The following is a 21,765-nucleotide window of genomic DNA, read 5'->3' on the forward strand; positions in this document are numbered from 1 at the left end:
TAGTGGTGAGAGTGGGCAACCTTGTCTTGTTCCTGATCTTAGTGGAAACGGTTTCAGTTTTTCACCATTGAGAATGATGTTGGCTGTAGATTTGTCATATATGGTCTTTATTATGTTGAGGTAAGTGTCCTCTATGCCTACCTTCTGGAGGGTTTTTATCACAAATGGGTGTTGAATTTTGTCGAAAGCTTTTTCTGCATCTATTGAGAAGATCATATGGTTTTTCTCCTTCAATTCGTTAATATGGTTTATCACATTGATTGATTTGCATATATTGAAGAATCCTTGCATTCCTGGGATAAACCCCACTTGATGATGGTGTATGATCCTTTTAATGTGCTGTTGGATTCTGTTTGCTTGGATTTTGTTGAGGAATTTTACATCAGTGTTCATCAGTGATATTGGCCTGTAGTTTGTTTTTTTGAGACATCTTTGTCTGGTTTTGGTATCAAAGTGATGGTGGCCTTGTAGAATGAGTTTGGGAGTGTTCCTCCCTCTGCTATATTTTGGAAGAATTTGAGAAGAATAGGTGTTAACTCTTCTCTAAATATTTGGTAGAATTCACCTGTGAAGCGGTCTGGTTTGTCTGGTCTATTGTTTGTTGGAAGATTTTTAATCACAGCTTCAGTTTCAGTTGTTGTGATTGGTCTATTTATATTTTCTATTTCTTCCTGCTTCAGTCTCATAAGGTTGTGATTTCAAAGAGTTTGTCCATTTCATCCAGATTGTCCATTTTATTGGCATGTAGTTGATTGTAGTAATCTCTAATGTTCCTTTGTATTTCTGCGGTGTCCGTTGTTCCTTCTCCTTTTTCATTTCTAATTCTATTGATTTGAATCTTCTCCTTTTTCTTGATGAGTCTGGCTAATGGTTTATCAGTTTTGTTTATCTTCTCAAAGAACCAGCTTTTAGTTTTATTTATCTCTGCTATCATTTCCTTCAATTCTTTTTCATTAATTTCTGATCTGATCTTTATAATTTCTTTCCTTCTGCTAACCTTGGATTACTTTACTTTTTTCTTCTTTCTCTAACTGCTTTAGATGTAAGATTAGGTTGTTTATTTGAGGTGTTTCTTGTTTCTTGAGGTAGGATTGTATTGCTATAAACTTCTCTCTTAGAACAGTTTTCTCTGCCTTCCACAATCTTGTGTCATCATGTTTTCATTGTCATTTGTTTCTAGGTATTTTTTGATTTCCTCTTTGATTTCTTCAATGATCTCTTGGTTATTTAGTAGTATGTTGTTTAGCCTTGTTTATTTAGTAGTATATTGTTTAGTGTTTGTATTTTTTACAGATTTTTTACTGTAATTGATATCTAGCCTCATAGCTTTGTGATTGGAAAAGATACTTGATACAATTTCAATTTTCTTAAATTTACCAAGGTTTGATTTGTGACCCAGGATATGGTCTATTCTGGAGAACGTTCCATGAGCAGTTGAGAAGAAACTGTTTTCTGTTGTTTTGGGATGGAATGTCCTATAAATATCAATTAAGTCCATCTTGCTTAATGTATCATTTAAAGCTGTGTTTCCTTATTTATTTTCATTTTGGATGATCTGTCCATTGGTGTAAGTGTGGTGTTTAAGTCCCCTACTATTATTGTGTTACTGTCGATTTCCCCTTTTATGGCTGTTAGCATTTGGCTTATGTCTTGAGGTGCTCCTATATTGGGTGCATAAATATTTACAATTGTTATATCTTCTTCTTGGATTGATCCTTTGATCATTACGTAGTGTCCTTGTTTGTCTCTTGTAATAGTCTTTATTTTAAAGTCTATTTTGTCTGATATGAGAATTGCTACTTCAGCTTCCTTTTGATTTCCAATTGCAAGGAATAACTTTTTCCATCCCCTCACCTTCAGTCTGTATGTGTCTCTAGGTCTGAAGTGGGCCTCTTGTAGACAGAATATATATACGGGTCTTGTTTTTGTATCCATTCAGCGAGTCTGTGTCTTTTGGTTGGAGCATTTAATCCATTTATATTTAAGGTAATTATTGATATGTATGTTCCTATGACCATTTTCTTAATTGTTTCGGGTCTGTTTTTTAGGTCTTTTCCTTCTCTTGTGTTTCCTGCCTAGAGAATTTCCTTAAGCATTTGTTGTAAATTGGTTTGATGGTGCTGAATTCTCTTAGCTTTTGCTTGTCTGCAAAGATTTTAACTTCTCCGTGGAATCTGAATGAGATCCTTGCTGGGTAGAGTAATCTTGGTTGTCGGTTTTTCCCTTTCATCACTTTAAATATGTCCTGCCACTCCCTTCTGGCTTGCAGAGTTTCCTCTGAAAGATCAGCTGTTAACCTTATGGGGATTCCCATAAGGTATGTTATTTGGTTTTTTGCCCTTGTTGCTTTTAATATTTTTTCTTTGTATTTAAGTTTTGATACTTTGATTAATATGTGTCCTGGCGTGTTTCTCCTTGTATTTATCCTGGATGGGACTCTGTGCTTCCTGGACTTGATCTACTATTTCCTTGCCAATATTAAGGAATGTTTTAACTATAATCTCTTCAAATATTTTCTCAGACTCTTTCTTTTCCTCTTCTTCTTCTGGGACCCCTATAATTTGAATGTTGGTGTGTTTAATGTTGTCCCAGAGTTCTCTGAGACTGTCCTCAATTCTTTTCATTCTTTTTTCCTTATTCTGCTCTGTGGTAGATATTTCCACTATTTTATCTTCCAGGACACTATCTGTTTTTCTGCCTCAGTTATCCTGCTGTTGATTCCTTCTAGAGAATTTTTAATTTTATTTATTTTGTTGTTCATCATTGTTTGCTTGCTCTTTAGTTCTTCTAGTTCTTTGTTAAATATTTCTTTTATTTTCTCCATTCTATTTCTAAGATTTGGATCATCTTTACTATCATTACTCTGAATTGTTTTTCAGGTAGATTGCCTATTTCCTCTTCATTTGTTTGGTCTGGTGGGGTTTTACCTTGCTCCTTCATCTGCTGTGTGTTTCTGTGTCTTCTCCTTGCTTAACTTACTGCATTTGTGATCTCCTTTTCACAGGCTGCAGGTTCGTAGTTCTGTGAACTTATTATGATTTTAGGCGGCCTCTCTGCTAATCGATGGGGTTGTGTTCCTGTCTGGCTATTTGTTTGGCATAGGGTGTCCAGCATTGGAGCTTGCTGGTCGTTGAGTGGATCTGGGTCTTAGAGTTGTGATGGAGATCTCTGGGAGAGCTCACACTGATTGATATTACATGGGACCGGGAGGTGTCTGTGGTCCAGTGCCCTGAACTTGGCTCTCCCACCTCAGAGGCTCTGGCCTGACACCCGCCTGGAGCACCAAGACCCTGTCAGCCACACAGCTTTGTTTTAACCCTGCAATACCAGTGGCTTAGATCACTGAATTCAGGCTCTTTCAGATGTAAAGGGGATTACGTGGTGCTGCTCCAGCCCTTCATGAGCCCTGCACTGCTGCCTGGTGCGTGGGTTTCTTTCCTCCTCCGCTGCTTTCCCAGGTGTCCAATGTGATGTCTTGATATATGTATACATTGTGGAATAATTTCCACAATCAAGCTCATTACCATATCCATCACCTCACATAGTTATCATTTTTTGTGTGTGGTGGGAACACTTAAGATTTACTGTCTTAGCAAATTTCAAGTATACAATAGCAAATTTCAAGTATACAATATATTGTTATAACTGTAGTCACTAGGCTATATATTAGATCTCCAGAAGTTATCCTGCTCATATTTCCAATACTGGTCTAATAGGACCAGAATTTCTGGATCTTTTTAATATGCTTCATTAGGTGTTATGTCTGTTTTGCACTATTTGCACTATTCCTATTTTACACTAAAAGTTAATTTTGAGTGGTATAGGTTGTAAAACTCCATGTGTGAATGTTTGTGTCCTTTGCAGTTATCAAATATTAGCTGAAATATGCAGTGATAACATTTGTGGAATTTCTTAGATGCACCATCATGAGTGAAGATAACTGCACAAGACATGAAAATAAAGTACAAGTTGATATGTAAAGAAATTGTCAAACTACTTGACACATAAAACTATTCAATAAATATTAGATATTTTTATAATTTCTCAGTGCATCCATTTTCAACATCTTTGATCTCAATGTTTCCATAATCTGATTTATCTACATATTCATCTCCAGTTGCCAAATAACATTCCAAAACTCAGACAGCATGTCAGTCCCACAATGCCTATCTTCTGCTTGTGTTTTTCCTCAATAAGATTTTTTTTGTGTTCACTGCCAATTGATATCAATATATTATCAGTGTTAGAATTAATAATAATCTATGAAACACTTCCACCAGCTGAGAGAAGAGAGTTACACAAGATTTTACCAGTTTTTGATGGCATCATTTCTTCTCTCCCAGAAGATGTAGGCCTTGATTTAAATAAATCTCCCTTAATTAGCTTCAATGACTTTTTGTTCTGATCATATTTATTTACATGTGTTAAAGAAGCACCCACTGTCAATGATACACAGTAGGCAATAAATGATCCAGAAAATATTTTATCCCCTTAATAATCACTTGCAACTCTTAGCAACATTGGCCATGAAATAAACTCCCATCCCACATATACAGGGGCTGAAAGAATTCAGGATGGACCTGATGGAAATTTCATCCAAAACCTACAAGGAATATGATACACTCAACCTCTTCAATTTCCTTTTGCTTTGGTTTACATGGGAACCTATGTTTGTAATGGAGTTTTCTGTTAACCAGCTGCAACTCCCTTGTTTCTGTTTTCCCAATGCCACATAACTCTTTTTCCTAACATTTATCCAAGTAATGTTTCATTCTTTAATATGATTTTTAATTGATTTCAGTCTTCCCCCACTAGATTTCAAGTACCATGAAGGTAAGGGCAATGTTTTCTTGTTGTTATTGTTATTGTTGATTGTTTTGCTTTTGATTTGCTTGTTAGTTTTGCTCACATTGTATCTCCATTATATCTAACAATGCCCTAGAACATGATAGGTGTGATTAAGTTTTCATGCTCTCTTAGCATTCTTGAGATGACATTCTATCATGATATTCATTTGACCTCCTTCTTTCCTTTCCCTGATCCTCATACCTTACATTAGAAATGGTTTTGTTGAGTTTAACATATTTCTACAAACTGGATTTATCAGCACACCCACTCACACACAATAGCCACCCACAGAAGTATGACCACCACAGTCCTTGTTTTTCTGATAAAGAAAAATTGTAGCTTCTAATTCTTCCCCTACACTATGGTTTGAATCCCCCTTATGTGTTAGTCTTTCCTCCCTGCACCAGCCTTGCACTACGGAAGAAATGATGTGGGAGAAATCACTCTTTGACCTTCTACACAACAAAATTTTCTGAGTTGTTTTCTTTTTCCCCTTCCTCCCAAAGAAGTTCCTGCTATCTCTAAAATATTACAAATGACTCCACCAGTTTTCCTCTCACCTAGTTGTGTTTCTGGCCAAAGCTGAGGAAACAGAGATGAAGGCTCATGGACCTTCAAGTCGCTTAAAGTAGAATGGAGAGCACACATGTGAAAAACAATTACAATGTGATGAGATCATTGCTATTATGGAGTTACGTGTGGAGTACTGTGTGATCCTAGGAGGAGACACACCAGATCTGCCATAAGAACTGAGGGGAAAAGTCACTGGAAAAAAAACTTTAAAAAATGGCAACTTGAGTGAGTGTGCATTTGCTGGGCAGAGGAGAAAGGATGTTCTGGGCAGAGAAAGAAGCATCTAAGCGACAGAGAGGAAAGAGAGCTTCTACTCAGCTAACATGAGTACTTCAGTAATGTGGATTTGTGTGTGCCCACGTGTGTGAAGGAGTTTTAGTGGAAGTGTTAAGGGATTACATTGAAAGATGCATGTACACAGGTTAATGAAGTTCAACTGAATAAGTTTTACTCTATCCTGTGGGTAATCTGACACAAAGTGGAGAACTGACCAGTGAAGAATGGGACTAATAGCAGAGAGAAATATACAAGAGTTGAGGCAAGAGATGACACGAGTTGATGAGTTGATACTATGACAGAGTTGGTAGGAAAGAAGACAATTATGAAGCATGTTTACAGGATGTGATGATGGATTGAATAGATGCTGGATGTAAGGTAGAGGGGGGCTAGTGAGGGTAATGTCTAGTATCACAAAAAGATGGTAGAACGGTAAGTTTCAGGTGAGAAGATTAGTTTAGTAATGGGACAACTGGTGGAGATATCCAGCTAGGAAAAAAATGTTTTTCTTCGGAACTCAACTGAGGGAGCTGGTTAGAGAAAGAAATTTGAGAGTTATGAGCAACTGAATGTAAACAAGAGTATGGAAGGGGATAAAATTACCCTTGTGGAATAACATGAAAAGAGGACTAAGAACAAAGGGCTGGCAAATCCTAACATTTAAGGTATGGACAAATGAAAATAAAGCTCCAAAGAACACTGAGAAGACGAGAGAAGTAGGAAATAATTCATGTAAAAATAAAAGTTGGAGAAGGAAGTGGTAAACAAGACTAATGTCATAAAGAAGGTCAGGGAAGAAGAGAAACAAAATTTCCCATCGAATATAACACCTAGTAGGGCATTGATGAGGGTTTCTAGAAAGATGTCAGCAGAATGGTGGGTGTGAGGCCAAAGTACAATAGTGAATAATGTTAGTAGAAGAGAAGGAATAGAGATATCTGGACAGTAGCTAGATGGGGAAACTGAGTCTAGGAACCATTTCCTCTAGAAGATGAAAAAAGAAATCTCTATCAAAACTAAAGACTACATCAATAGGGAATAAGAAGTAGAAGATAAAGAAAATAAGGCATCATTTTTGGAACAAGTTCCCCGAGACGGTGCCAAGAAATATGAGGTAGAACACCAAAGGGTGGTATTAACAGGGATAGTGATAAAACGTCTTTGCTAAGATAGTGTTCACAAAGGGGCAAGTGCAGTTGAGTGTGAGGAAGAGGAGCGATTAAGTTAAAGTCAATCAAGCCTTTATTTTCTGGTGAAAGCAGAAACAGAGATGGCGGGGAACTGGGATTGGTGAAGGCTTGGAATAACTATTCAGGAAGTTGGAGAGGGAAACAACCAGGGCTCGGAAGAGGGGTTGTTTTGAGTTCACATCTCCTGACACCAGATGACCCTGATGCCATGTGATGAGTCCGGCTTTAAGAGGGATGAACTGCAGACTGCTTTGGGGCCAGAGGAAGAGAGGGGCTGGCTCCATCTGTGAAGGAGGGAGTGAATAGGAAAATTTTCACAGAGGGTGAACCTGAGAAGGTAAGGAGTGGGCAGCAAGAAAGAGCACAGGAATAGGATGTTCTAAGGCATTTTTGAAAGTGCCTTATTCCTTCCATCTTTCCATTTGCCACAGTTATGTGACTCTCCTTATCAAGGCTCAGCTTTTTATTGATGTCACGCTAGAGAGCAAATCATGTAATTCTTGCTTCCAGGAAATACTTCTTCTGGGAAAGTATGAAAGGCATCTCTGTGCTCTCTAAGCTGCCCTGGCCCGACCACAGGCTGGCTCTGTCCAAAATCAAGAAGATTTTCAGATGTTTCTCTGAGTCAGGGAGGTATGTATTATGAATCTCCAATCATTTGTTTATCTAATAAAATACACATACTGTCCTTACAGTATGTCCAACTCTTCTGAGTCTTTGTAAATATTAATTCAGTCCTCAGAAAAACCCTCATTATCCTCATTTTACAGATGGGGAGGCTAAAGCCTTAAAAAGTGAGGTCTGATTATAGTTTCAAAGCCAGAAGAAGGACTTGAACCTGGGCACTCCATCTCCAGAGTCTGCGTTCTTCCCCAGTATGCCAAGCTGTCTTATAATAGGAAATATGCTTAAGAAATCATAGAATTCTATGGGGGAAATTTTCTAGATAATCCAATTCCTTCATAATATATTAGAAACATTTAAGTAGGGTTAGCAACACAGAATTTCAATTTTGTTGTCTTCCTTAAAGACTATATACTGGGGAGGTATGCAGTGTAAAAGTGACTTTTTTATGTTAGAGAATGTTTTCTCCTTCCCCTTGAAATATCACCTTCATCTTTGATTTCACAGTGTGTTGTAAGCCACTCGTGGGCTCCCTGGATGCCAGCCCTGTTTTGACTCCATTTCCAGAGCAGGTGTCTCTACAGTCTATCATAGTGATCTCCATTTTGGGAGACTTTTTGAATTAATAGAATATAGACTATTATTAACCAGTTTTCAACTTGGCAAAGCCGCACACATATCAAGCCTGCTTGGATATACATGTCTGTCTCTAATAAATTTGATTTTCCTTATTTTTAGCCAGTTACACATCTGCATATGTATTATTAATTGTCATGGATCTGATATTTCTATTGTCATATATATGTATATATATGAGTGTGTGTGGGGGGGGTGTATTTGTGCCTGGAAATGATTATCTCCTGTTTAAAATTCAAACACATTGTTTCTTTAGCTAATAGCCTACTCTGTCTTCAACAGAGATGTTTATTTGTTTTTTTTTAAACAGATTGTGGGATTTGGGGAGTTTGATATTTCGAACATTGAGCCAAATTCTAACTACATTTTTTTTTTTTTAAAAAATGGGAACCCCTTCGATCAAAAGAGAAAGTATCCTGTTAACATGAAGCCTTTGGATTGGTAGTCTAAACAGAAGGATAACGTGTGAATTTGCTAATTATTTCCTGCTTCTGAGTTAGCTAGACTTTTGCCTTCAGCTATGAAGAGGCACACAGCTCACAGAATGCTGTCTCCTAGTAACCAACAAGAAAGAAATGAGTTTATAGCACAAATCAAATTTTAGAATAGTGCCAAAAGGAGAATGAGAAAGGAAGTTTTATAATGGAGAAATTAAAGTTTCATTAAGAAGACACTTTGACTTGGCATATAATTGAGGTAATGCTTTCCACTATGGTACTGGAAAAATGAAAAGGAATAATTTTAAAATTTTCAATGAAAATCAAATAGCAAAAAACAAAACTCCAGACACAAAAACTTTCTTAGTTTCCCCGTTGTGGGAGAGAGACCAGCCTGCCTGAAGGATAATGCACAAAAGTAACTTTAAGTACTAGTTCTAAGTCTGAACTTTAATAGCAGGTCTGTTTCTTATGCTCTTGATAACATCTTCAGGACAGATCCATGACCTAGAATATAGGTGAGAACCTCATTAGTAATGAATAATAGATTACATGAGTGCAGTAACTTACTTAGCAAAATCATTACTTAGTAACTTACTTAGCAAAATCATTTATTCATTCAATTAAAAAATAGTTGTTGACCATCCACTATGTGCCTACCACTGTGTTAGGTAATAGAGCAACACAATCTTTACTCCCACTGTGTTTCCACACTACCGAGGAACACAGATAATGACTTGTAATGTCAAATGTGAATACATGTATTACAGAAGGATGAGTGCAAATTGCCATGGTGACAAATTCTAAAGGGGACTTTGTGTGAGGGCTAACAGATGCTGTGTGTTTGTAAAAGATGGTCCCAAGAAAAAAATAATGTTAGTGTGCTAAAAAGCTCGATACCAACCTAATTTAAGCCATAAATTTCAGCATTCAATACATGCTGTATTCCTATTCCACTAAACATAGTTCTTAACTCTGATTACATATTAGAAACACTTGAAGAACTTGAAAAGCACACTAGCACCTTAGCTCAAGCCCACAGATATTCTGATTTAAGTGGTCTGCAGGGGATCCCAGGCAGGAGTACTTTTAAAAAACTTCTCAAGTGATCCTACCACACAGCCACGATTGAGAAGCACCACTCCAGACCCTAAGGGTAGAGACACCTGTAGTGCTTGTACTAATGCCCCATGTCGGTCCCTTTAAGCTGCACTGATTTTGTGTACAATATATTTTTGTAAATTAAACTGAATTGACTTGAAATGTCCTAGAAATGCATCATAAACCACTTTTTCAGTAAAGAAAATCTTACTATTGTCTGTCCTTTCTCCACTGCTATGATAGCAACGTAAACATGATGAAGGCATCCATACCAATCTGGTTAATCATTTGCCTGCTCTCAGGGGTGGCGGGGGTGGAGAGGACAAGAAAGATTACAAGCTTATCATTAAATAACTACAAGGAATTTGGATTAAGAAATATTCAAATTCACCCATGACCTATCTATTCACTCAATTTTCTTTGCTCATGCCATTTCTTCCCATCGATCAACAGTGAGCCAAACTTGCCCAGCATCACCAGAAAGTGCACTGACTCAGACATGACAATACTTTTCACCCAGCCAATCCTACCAGCACTTCGTGCCAGCCAGAAAGACGAAACATCCAGTCAGCTGAACTCTCTGAATGGCTGACCCGACTGAACTGTCCAAATAATTTGGCCAGGAAGAGACAGGCTTCCCCCCAAAACACAAATTCCCATGGAAACCAAACCAGAAGACAAAGAATATTCAATTTATTTTAGGGCCAGTGATCCTCATTAGACCTTCCTTGAGTTAGTCTGGGTTCTTGGTGTCCAAGCCAGTGCTTTTCTCCATGGCTGGCTATTGCTTTGAGCCATCACTTAAGTGGAGCTCAGACAGCACTGGCCTTGAACAGGATCCAAGGAGTTTTCCATGGAGAACTTATGTCTATAGAACTGTCTGCTCACCCAGACTTTATAAACCCTTTGACTATCCAGACAGGAAAAAACACAACACTGCACTGCTATTATTATTATATTCATTGAGTATTATTCTATTCTTTTTTTTAAAAAAAGTACAGCTGCATCTTTCTCTCACCACAATATACCTGGAACTTGAAATTTTGTATCTGCTTTTTAAGGCTATTTTAAAGACATCAGTGATTTATATCTTAAATAGTCAAATATAAATTAACCCTTATTGTATATTGTTAGGAAAAAATATATTTTACTGTGAAAATTTACTCTCTAACTTAACGGATTATAAATTGGGATTTGGGCATACCAGTCTTTCATTATTTAGTGAAGATGGAAGTGGAGGTATAACTTTAAAGAAATACTACTGAGTACTATTAAAAGTGAAATAGATCTTTATATTCCAAACATTCACTTCTTTATTTGCTTACCTAATGCCTTAGGAGGAATTCTGTGCAGAACAGAGAAACTACCCTAAGTGTTTTAAACTGGGACAGATTTAAAGTAGGGAATCTGGTGCTTACAAATTTGTCAGAAAGGCTCAAGAAACAGCTTCTAGGGCTTGGCATTCTGGAATGACTTCAAGAACAATCAAAATGAACCCACTAGGGCTTCCCTGGTGGCACAGTGGTTGAGAGTCCGCCTGCCGATGCAGGGGACACAGGTTTGTGCCCCGGTCCGGGAAGATCCCACGTGCCGCGGAGCGGCTGGGCCCGTGAGCCATGGCCGCTGAGCCTGCGCGTCCGGAGCCTGTGCTCCTCAACGGGAGAGGCCACAACAGTGAGAGGCCCGCGTACCGCAAAAAAAAAAAAATGAACCCACTAAAGCTGCCACTGGAGCTGCGCTGGAAGGAGGAAGCACAAATGACATTGCTCCAGTGGCTTCTCCACAGCCAAGAATGGGGAATGGCTATCGGCAGCTGTGATTCCAAGATTAGAAGGCATGATCACTATGCCACCATCTTTGGGACTTCCCTGGAGATCCAGTGGTTAAGACTCCACACTTCCACTGCAGGGGACACAGGTTCGGTCCCTGATCGGGGAACTAAGATCCCACATGCTGCATGGCGAGGCCAAAAAAAAAAAAAAGCCGCTATCTCTGTCTCTGCTTCAGGGCACACTGGGAGCTGCAGAATGGACAGTGGAAAACTGAAATTAAATGACTTCCTGGGCTTTCCTGGTGGCGCAGTGGTTGAGAATCTGCCTGCCGATGCAGGGGACACGGGTTCATGCCCCGGTCCAGGAATAATATCCCACATGCCACGGAGCGGCTGGGCCCGTGAGACATGGCCACTGAGCCTGCGCGTCCGGAGCCTGTGCTCCGCAACGGGAGAGGCCACAACAGTGAGAGGCCCGTGTACCACAAAAAAAAAAAAAAAAAAAAGACTTCCTATTTCTGTGAGTTTGCTGGCTAGCAGCAATAGCTACAAGCTTCAGGAGAATGGCTTCTGCCTTACATACACCTTCCAAATCTCAAGGGAGTCAGGCAGTTTGGTGAATCTGCATTGCTTCCAAACCCCAGCTGCAAGGAGGTCTGGGAAATACAGTTAATAGCTTTCCAACCTCTTCAACCAGAGGAAGGGTAGACATTATGTATATATACAACAATATAAACAACATAGAATAGGTAGGATCCATTACTTTGTTTACACATTGAAACTGGATATAGGTAGCAGATTACAAATTCTGATGACCAGATTACAAATTCTGATGACCCAGAGTTCCCTTGCTTTATTTTTTCGAGGAAAATCAAGGGCTTTTCCTGCACTATTTCAATCCTATATACCATGTATTCAGACTATGAATTCAAGTTCAAATAATAGTTAAAAAGAAGACACCCTAGAATAGTACTCCCAGGTGTCCAATTACTTAACTTTTCTACTACTGGGTTTGACTTAGATATCTAATTTTTGTTGTTACAATGCGTAAACTCAGTCTCTAGAAGCTCATTGTTCTATAGGACAACCAGAAATTCACACTCAGGGAACATAAGATGAAGTTGCCTTTTAACATGTCTGTTTTTCTGAATGCATTTCACTCATAATAATAATAACTGATACCTCAAAGCAAATAAAGTATTTTATGATGTGGCTTAGTGGTTTGATTTATGCCTCTTCAGGAAGTCAGTAGACCACAACACAAGCCTGTAAAAGAATTAGCCTCTGTTTCTGATTAAACATGTATTGCTTAAAAAAAAAAAGTTTACTGCTAATTCACATAAGCAGTAGGTTTTTCTGTGCCCTTTAAATAATGAAAGCTATGTGGGTAGTGGCAAAGGATAAAAGAAATTAAGCACAGTGCTTCATTTTGAAATGCAGTCTGCAACTGTTTTCATACAGATTCCTTTATATATATATATATATATATATATATATATATATATATATATATATATATATATACACACACCCTGTGCACCCAGAAAATAAAATGTACCTAGAAAGGTCAATTCATGAAAGTTTATTACAGAGGTGGCTAAAACATATTTAAGCTAAAACATCGATCTTAGAATTATTTATTCAGTAGAAATTCAATAGGACAAGTCATATTAATGAAATGGTGTAGCTACATGTTAGTTTCATCTTTAAAATCACTTTTTAAAACTAACAAGAGCATTTTTCTAATTAATTCAAGTTAATTCAGTGATGAACCTCTGGTCCTTATGAACTACTCACTGGTAACCTTCCATCTTCAAATCTCCTGGTTTCTAAATCTACAATCAGAGAACACATTGAAGAAGGAGACTTAGATGTTATACATGTAGTGCACTTCCATATATATTTAACTTTTAAAATCCAGTAGTGTCTCATAAACAAAACTATTCAATTTACTAAATCTTGATAAAATGCACATAGAAGGTTGGTGAGGATGAACTTTTCAGTTCTCAAAATAATTATTCTTTTCAGGCATGTGATACAAATAGTCATGTTCTCATGACACACACACAGACAAAACCTGGAAAAATTTGACAAATATTTGAATATTTAGTTCACTGAATACCAAGTGTCTGCATATATAAACATATCTGTATATTTGTGCTTTTAGTTTCCATCTGTAAGTTTTGCGTAAAACATAATCTTAGCTTTTGAAATACAGGCCCACAGTCATAGATGATAATTTTGATAATCATACCATACCCTTCAGGCATAAGTTTTAGGGTAGGCACTTGGGGAAATGTGTTTAGTCTGTTGCAATTGAATGTGTTTGCAAAAGAAGAAGATTTGGGAAATACATTTCAGAAATCATCAGTGCTTCACTGCCATCAGAACACAGAGAAATTCAACACGGCCAAAAACAAAGTATTAAGACAACTAATTTTACTTTATGTATCCTGATATAATTAGTGAGTAAATTTAACTGAACATATAACATTAAAGATGAGTGACTACTACTCCACTTCTTCCACGTGAAGTATGCCCCACTGATGTGCACATCAGCCAAGTGTCTCTGCTATGCCCTCATTTGGCCCCCAAGGGAGCACCATGCTTAATCTGACTATTGAGTTTGGAATGTGAAACTAGACACAAGTTTCTCAGCCTCTTCCTGATCTGTCCATCCTGTAAGTATAAGCCCTGCAAGAAGCATGCACTCTCATCTGCGCATTTTTGCTCCATGTTTTAGAGGATCTTGTCCCAGTTGAGGAAGCTTTGGATTTTCCAGTCCTGCTGTTATTGGCAATCACATCCTCCAAAAACAGATTTAGTAGTTTAAAAAAAGGATGATAATTTGGTCAACGTCTTTTGTGGAGATTTTTTGTTTTATTTTCTTTCTACTGAATTTCACTTTATTATGCTGCACATATACTGTTTATTTTTTACACAATGAAAATTCCCAGCAACCCTGTGTCAAGCAAGACTATCAGTGCCATTTTTCCAACAACATCTGCTCACCTCATATCTCTTTGTCACATTTTGGTAATTCTTGTGTTATTTCAAACGTTTTCATTATTGTTATAATTGTTATGGTGATCTGTGATCAGTGATCTTTGATGTTAGAATTATAATTGTTTTGGTATTTTTTAGCAATAAACTTTTAATTAAGGTATGTACATGGTGTTTTTAATTTTTTTTTAAGTTTTTACTTTTATTGGATGTTTTTATTGATTATTAACTATACTATTAACTATTAACTCTACTTAATCAACTATTAAGTATAGTTGATTTACAATGTCATGTTAGTTTCAGGTGTACAGAACAGTGATTCAGTTATATATATATGTAAATATATATATATATACACACATATATATATACATATATATATTCTTTTTCAGATTATTTCCCTTATAAGTTATTACAAAATATTGAGAGTAGTTCCCTGTGCTACACGGTAGGTCCTTGTTGGTTACATACTTTATATATAGCAGTGTGTAGAGTGATGGAAATCACTGCCACAGAACAGAATAAAGAAAAAAGAATGAAAGGAACTGAGGACTGAGGACAGTTTAAGAGATCTACATCTTTTGAATCATTTGTTTTTTCAATTGGTTCAGGATTTATGTAGGTTATAAGAGTCCTATTTATTGGACCTCTTTAAGCCCAATATAAGATGTAATTTTAAATTGCCTTAAAAAAAGTTTGAGGCTCCCAAGAAAACTCAAGTTCATCAAAACATTTATGACTTTACAAATCTATGTACATAAGCCAAAAAGACTCTACCTATATAAAAGGCTTCCCATGATTATAGTTTTTACATGGTCTTTTTTTCCCTTATGAGGAAATGCCGGTAGAAAACTCAAGCAATCTATATTCCTTCTTTATATGAATCATCATGAAAATGTCTTTTCATTTGAAACTATTATTATCAAAATCAGAACACATAGATCACATATTTAATATAGTCCTTTGTTGTTGTCTAATAAACGATGGATAGGGGATTGATTTACAAGCTTTCTTAACTTCAGATTCGTTGCTTACCTCTATAGTCTGAATCTCCCCAAAATTCATACCTTGAAATCCTAACCCCCCAAAGTGATAGTATAATAGGTGGGGTCTTTGGGAGGTGATTAAGTCATGAGTGTGGAATTCCCTCATTAGTGGAATTAGTGCCCTCATAAAAGAGATCTCACAGAGCTACCCCCTTCCTACCATGTGAGAATATAATGAGAAGTCTGCAACCCAGAAGAGGGCCCTAACCCAATCATGCTGAAACCTGATCTCAAACTTCCAGTCTCCAAAACTGTGAGAAATAAATTTCTGTTATTTATAAGCCACCCAGTCTATGATATTTTGTTATAGCAGCCCGACAGGACTAAGACACTTCCTCTGCCAAGAATTCATACATAATTAATTAATGAAGGCCTATTTTGTTAATTATGTAAAGATTTGTTTTAATTGTGCTTTCTATTGCCATTTTTATGCAAAATAAATTGAAATAAGGATTAAGTAATTTCCAGTTAATCTGATCAATGTAGACCACCAAGCTTATTAACTCAGGTCAAAGAAGTAGATCCTGGTTGTCTGAATTGATCAAATGAGTAGATGGTGAACAGATTCCCTATGTCTTTTATACTGTGGAGATGCAGTTGAGCAAGTTATACTAATTTTTCCTCCTCTTCTTGTTCTTGAAATACATAGTGAAATTTGTCTAACTACCTCTAAAGCCAAAATGGAAAGCTACTTAAATTAATAACATGTGTTTATATTTCTCAATATTAAAGTACTGTGGATACAGACTTGTGAAGCCACACTTCATAACCACATCAACGGAGGCTCATGTGGCACACACCTGTGGAATTTGGGACATTCTACATGCTTTCCATTCTGTATCATCGTCAAGGTCAAAAAGGACTCTCCCTGTATTATAAATGATTGGTCTCCTTTGCGAAATAAAGAAAACCATGTTACTCTCCATAGTTAAAGAAAAAGGAATATTCATTTGGATAAACAAATAGAAAACTAAGAAACCTAAAAAGTTTAATGACTATATACCCTTGGGAATGCAATTCTGTTTCACTGTGTTTTATTTGAACATCTGGACTACAAGGTCTTTTTTTTTTACCTCCAAACATAAGGAAGTATTCATAGCATCCTGAACAACTGAGCTGCAATTTCAACAGTCACTCAACATGCATTCTCAATATTTACCTATTTAATTCACTCACACATTCATTCAAGAAATGGTACTATTCATGAAGCTAGGAACACAGTGATGAACAACACGAAATTCCTAACCTCAAGTTTTATTCTCTTCGGAGGAAGCAAAACAGCCAAACAATAGGTTTCAGTAAGCATAAAAAAATGATATAAAAGAAATATATGTACTGGGGACTACAGAAGCATAGAAAAGGGACTGAGCCCATTTAGTGGTAGGGACCAGAGGAGGGGAGGTAACTGTTGATTTTGATTTTGAAGGATAAGTAGAAGAATAAGTAGGAGAGAGCTAGGCATGTGAGGGAGAGAGTAGTCATTGCATGTGGTGATTATAGCATGAACAGAGCCCAGAAGAATAAGAGTGTATTTGAGGAATTACAAATAGTTCAATCTTGGAGAGGTAGGTAGGGAGCAGCACTTTATGTGCTGAGCAGGTTGAATTTTATTCTGAAGGTAATTTGGAGCCAATGAGCATTGGAATAATTGACAGGCTTTGACAGTGGACTGGGAGTGTAGGCTGAATGAGGGCACAGGGTCTAGGATGACTGGTAGCTTCTTCTATGGGAAACTGAGCAGTGGTGTTTCCTTTCATTGAGATGGGATACAGAGAGGAACAGCTTTGCAGGAGGGAATGACTTCAATTTTCAATGTGTTGCTTTAGAGATGTTGGAGGGCCATCCATGTGGAGATGTCATCCAAGAACATGTTTATACTAGTCGAGAGCTCAAGAATGAGACTGAAGCAGAAAATCAGCCTCATTCAAAGACCCAAGAAAGGATTCAATTTCAGAAAGCTAACTTAAGGGTGTCACAAATTCACATCTGATGAACAAAATTTCTCTCACGGGTCTGCATTTTATTTTATTGGAAGCCATTCCTTCAAAGTTTTCAGAAAAGTGGTAAGTTTGCAATAGTTCATTTAGGCGATTAATTTGTCCTAAATGTCCCCTGATGTTGCCAGGGGAAAGCCATTCTGAAAGCACCTTCTTTTGAGAGTCTCCAGAATGCTGGCCCTTCGTAGTGCCAAGTATGGGGTAGAGGACTGGGAGGATGCACTGGGATACAACAGACAATGAGACAGATAAGGTCCTGCTGTCAGGAAGCTGACGTTCTAGAGGGGAAAAGGTGACAAAGCAAGTAAACACAATTAGCAAGATGATTAACAATTATCAAATGGGGGAATAAGAGGAGGCATCTCTTGGAAGAGATGTTTAAGAAGAAACCTAAGTGTAAGAATGGGATAAGAATCTCAAAGTAAGCGAAAAAAGAGCTCAGGCATATAAAGGGAATATTGGAAAGATGCTGAGCTGGTGGACCCTAGGACTCCCCAACAAGACTAAGCACTTACAACTTCATTCCCTGACATAATGTATGCACTGTAACAGAAAACTATACCTTTTGTAGAAATTAACGACAGCCAAACTGTTAAAGGCAGAAAATCCATCTTTTCTCCAACAGTTGACTATGCTATTTTAAGCATTGAGAAGAACCCTGTCAAGACTGGAGAAAATGGTTGGGAGACTCAATTACATTGACCAACAAAAAAAGTCCCTAATCAGAGTTACACGTGGCACTTTCCCAGTTAGCATGACATTCTTAGAAACATTCTCCTCCAAGTCAGGTATTTTTCCAAAGAGGTTATCACTGAAAATTTCCCCACACTTGCCAAACCACACAGACTAATGACAGAAGTTTGGGTTTGGTTTTTGGGGTTTTTTCCCATTATTTTTGCTCTGTAACATCCTTTAGTCTCTCAATGTCTTTACTCTCTCTAAATATCACTTATTATGTACTATGTGCATGTGTAATAATATATGTGGTAGGCAGAACCCTAAGATGACCCTCCACAGTTTCAGGCCCTTGATATACACACACAGTCTACCAGTTATTCAATCAAACTCCAACCTACATGCTGCTGCATTGAGATTTTGCAGATGTAATTAAGGACACAAATCATTGAACTTTAAGAGAAAGGATTACCAAGGTGGCCTGATTTAATCACATGATACTTTTAAAAGCAAACAGTTTTCCCTGATTGATTGCAGAAAGAAAAATCAGAGATTCAAAGCATAAGAAAGATTTGATGCATGGCTGCTTCCTGAAATGGTCATGTGTCAAGAAACTTGGAGAAACCCAGAGAGTTGAGAATAATTTCTGACCAACATCTACAAGGAAAATTGAGAACTCAACAACCAGTGAACTTGATGAGGAACCCAACCCCAACCAACACCTTGACTGAAGCCCTGAGCAGAGAAACCATTGAAACCATGCCCAGATTTCTGACCTACAGAAACTGTGCGATATTAAACTGGTGATGTTGTAAGCCACTAAATTTATGCTGATTTGTTTTGCACCAATGGAAAACAAATACAGTGCAGAAGAAAAACAATAAAAAATGAGAATTCCATCTTCCTCTTTTTAGCAAGAAGTTTTTTCCATAGTTTGTCATCTTATGTGTAACACAATTTAGATAATTTATAGTTAATACTTTTCTGGTGTTAATTTATTTGGTCTTTGGGCAGGGCAGGGGTGCAGGATGGGAAGACAGTACACTGTCTCTTCTTTTTAGAACTGAGTGACTATAACTTATGATAAAAGCCAGTTTGCCAAGAAAAAATGCAAATGCAGCAAGAATATTTCAGAGAACAGTACCAGCCTGCCTTAGTAGTACCAAATGTAAGGGAAAATAGAGAGACTAATTGGAGTTCATGAAGACAGAAAAGATACCTGCTTTGGGAATGAGTGTTTTTTATTGCCAGTGAAAGATCCAGCTGTGGGAAATTATGACAGTAACAGAGAAGCAGGTTAAACAAGTCTTTGCTGCCCTCAAAAATCCTTCCCCTGATGTAAATTGTGCTTCGTTTGTCCTTTCAATGCCGTCACAGAAGGATGAAACCATATCATATTCTTATTGCAGGAAACTTAGGACAAACCATTAGCCAGCCATTCCTTTAAAACAGCTGTTATGTTTCCAGTCTTTATAATTTTATTTAACTTCCTGGAAAGAATAACATATACAAGTCCGCATCTTCCAAACTCCAATGTTTGGGCTTTTTGAAATGTTTAAGTAAATGTGAGAATAGTTTTAATAAAAATGTGCCAAACTCACCTTCTTTTACACACAATGTTTATGAGTGTTTCTATATCACTATATCACTTAAAGAATTGCTCTGGAGAAAAAAAAATTATATGTCAAAATATTTTATATTTCAATGATATTTTTAAAATAGTGATATGATAGTTCAACATATTGGATTATGTTATTTTAACTCTACCTCTTCTTAGAACACAGATTAGCTAATGTATATATTCATGTATGCTGAGAGGATCCAGACCACCTGTCCTGTTTATCACTATGGCCTTGAACAGGTAAAGCCACTGAAGCCCAGGAATCAACAACTCTCCTATGATACCATGGTGGCAAGGACTGATGAAGAAAATATTTTTAGGTGAAAAATTGTGTTTAAAGAAGCAGAGTAAAATTCCTTACCTGTGTTTTCTGTTTACATTAAACACAACCTGTATCTGTTCCCAACCTCTCAGCTTGGAGCAGGACTATATGGAAGGCAGTGACCTCACTCCCAGGTAGAAGAGAATCAGGCAGCAAGAATCCAGTTCCACCTGGGATCTATATTGGAGCAGTGTGGGCAAACTTTTTCTGTAAAAGGCCAGATAGTAAATAGTTTTGGCTTCAAGGACCAAGAAACAAAAATATTATATAAATTACTTATTCAACAAGAGAGAAAACAAATGTCCATAAAGTTTTTATTGATGAAATTCAAAATACAATAATAATTGAGTATAATTTTTTGGTAATATATGTCTACTAATGAAAAAAATGGAATTCTTTTCATTTCATTTAATGAAGTTCAAGTTCACAGGTAAAAACACTTCCTGGGTTGTGGGCCATAGTATATTCTCCCCTGCTTTTGAGTGTGGCACTGTAGAGCACTATCCAAATGTCCTCCCATATAGCCCCAGGAAAATCTGTGCCAGATTTCTTAAGAGAGGAGGTGTAAGACGTAATATTCTTAGGGAAATAAGCCCTTATTAATATAAGGCTGATAAGTAAAAACAGCAGTTGTGGTACCAATGAAAGAGATCACAGTCTAGCAAATTGAAAATGGAGCTGATGGGACAGCGAGAAAACCTTGAACGTGTCAAGAATATATGCATGATCAAGGGGTTCTGGGAGAATGAGGCCTTGGTCCAGCCTCCTTTTGTGTAGATATTCTTAAGGTAAAACCTCTAAAATTGTTCTCATGTTATATAATTGTGTCCTGTGATTGTCTTCCTGCAAGGCAGCTGGATGAGAAAGGTCACATATTCACATTTTTATACCAGTTATGTCTCTTCTCAAACTTTGAGTCTTTAATGCTGAGATTCTCCTGCTTGTCTCAAATCTTGGTCATTCTGTTCTAATTCTTTAGAGGTGATCAGTTTTCTAAGAAAGAAAGAATTGGTTCACAAGGTCAGATATTTTTTAAAGTTTTTTGGAAATGAGGGTCAGAGAACAATGTGGGATTTGGGGGAAGAGGGGACCCAGACAGGGAATGTTCACTTACCAGGCACATATTTCCTGAATGGATGTTCCAGAACTCATGTGTCATGCCATTAATGGACATGACACTGATGGGACGCAATAAATCTCCAGAGTCCAGTGGGGAGCTAAGGTTGCAGTCCCAGAAAAGTTGCTAAATAAAAGTGTGGGAAGAGTCTACAGATAAATTTTATTTCTAGCAGGAGTTGTTTTTTACTGGAGTTGGTCAACACAATGCAACTGCCACTATCCTCATGAACAGTATTGTCTTTGAGGATAGCCTGGGGATCCCTGAGTGATCACAGAACCTGTGTTCACTCAAGGCATTGGTTGCCAGATATAGAATGTGAACATAGCCCATAACTGACTCTGCATCACTTTCTCTGTCTCCCTCCTCATAAACCTAACACATTCTTCTACTGTATGAGACTGGGAAGGCTTTGTCAAGAATGAAGGGTATAAGAATTCACCTGACTTGCAACTAACAGGTTGTTAGCCTGCTGCAATTTCATGGAGACGGTCAAAAGACACCAGACTCATAGATCAAAGAGAAAAA

This window comes from Physeter macrocephalus, chromosome 1 (genome assembly GCF_002837175.3).
Source record: "Physeter macrocephalus isolate SW-GA chromosome 1, ASM283717v5, whole genome shotgun sequence".
Classification (NCBI taxonomy): domain Eukaryota; kingdom Metazoa; phylum Chordata; class Mammalia; order Artiodactyla; family Physeteridae; genus Physeter; species Physeter macrocephalus.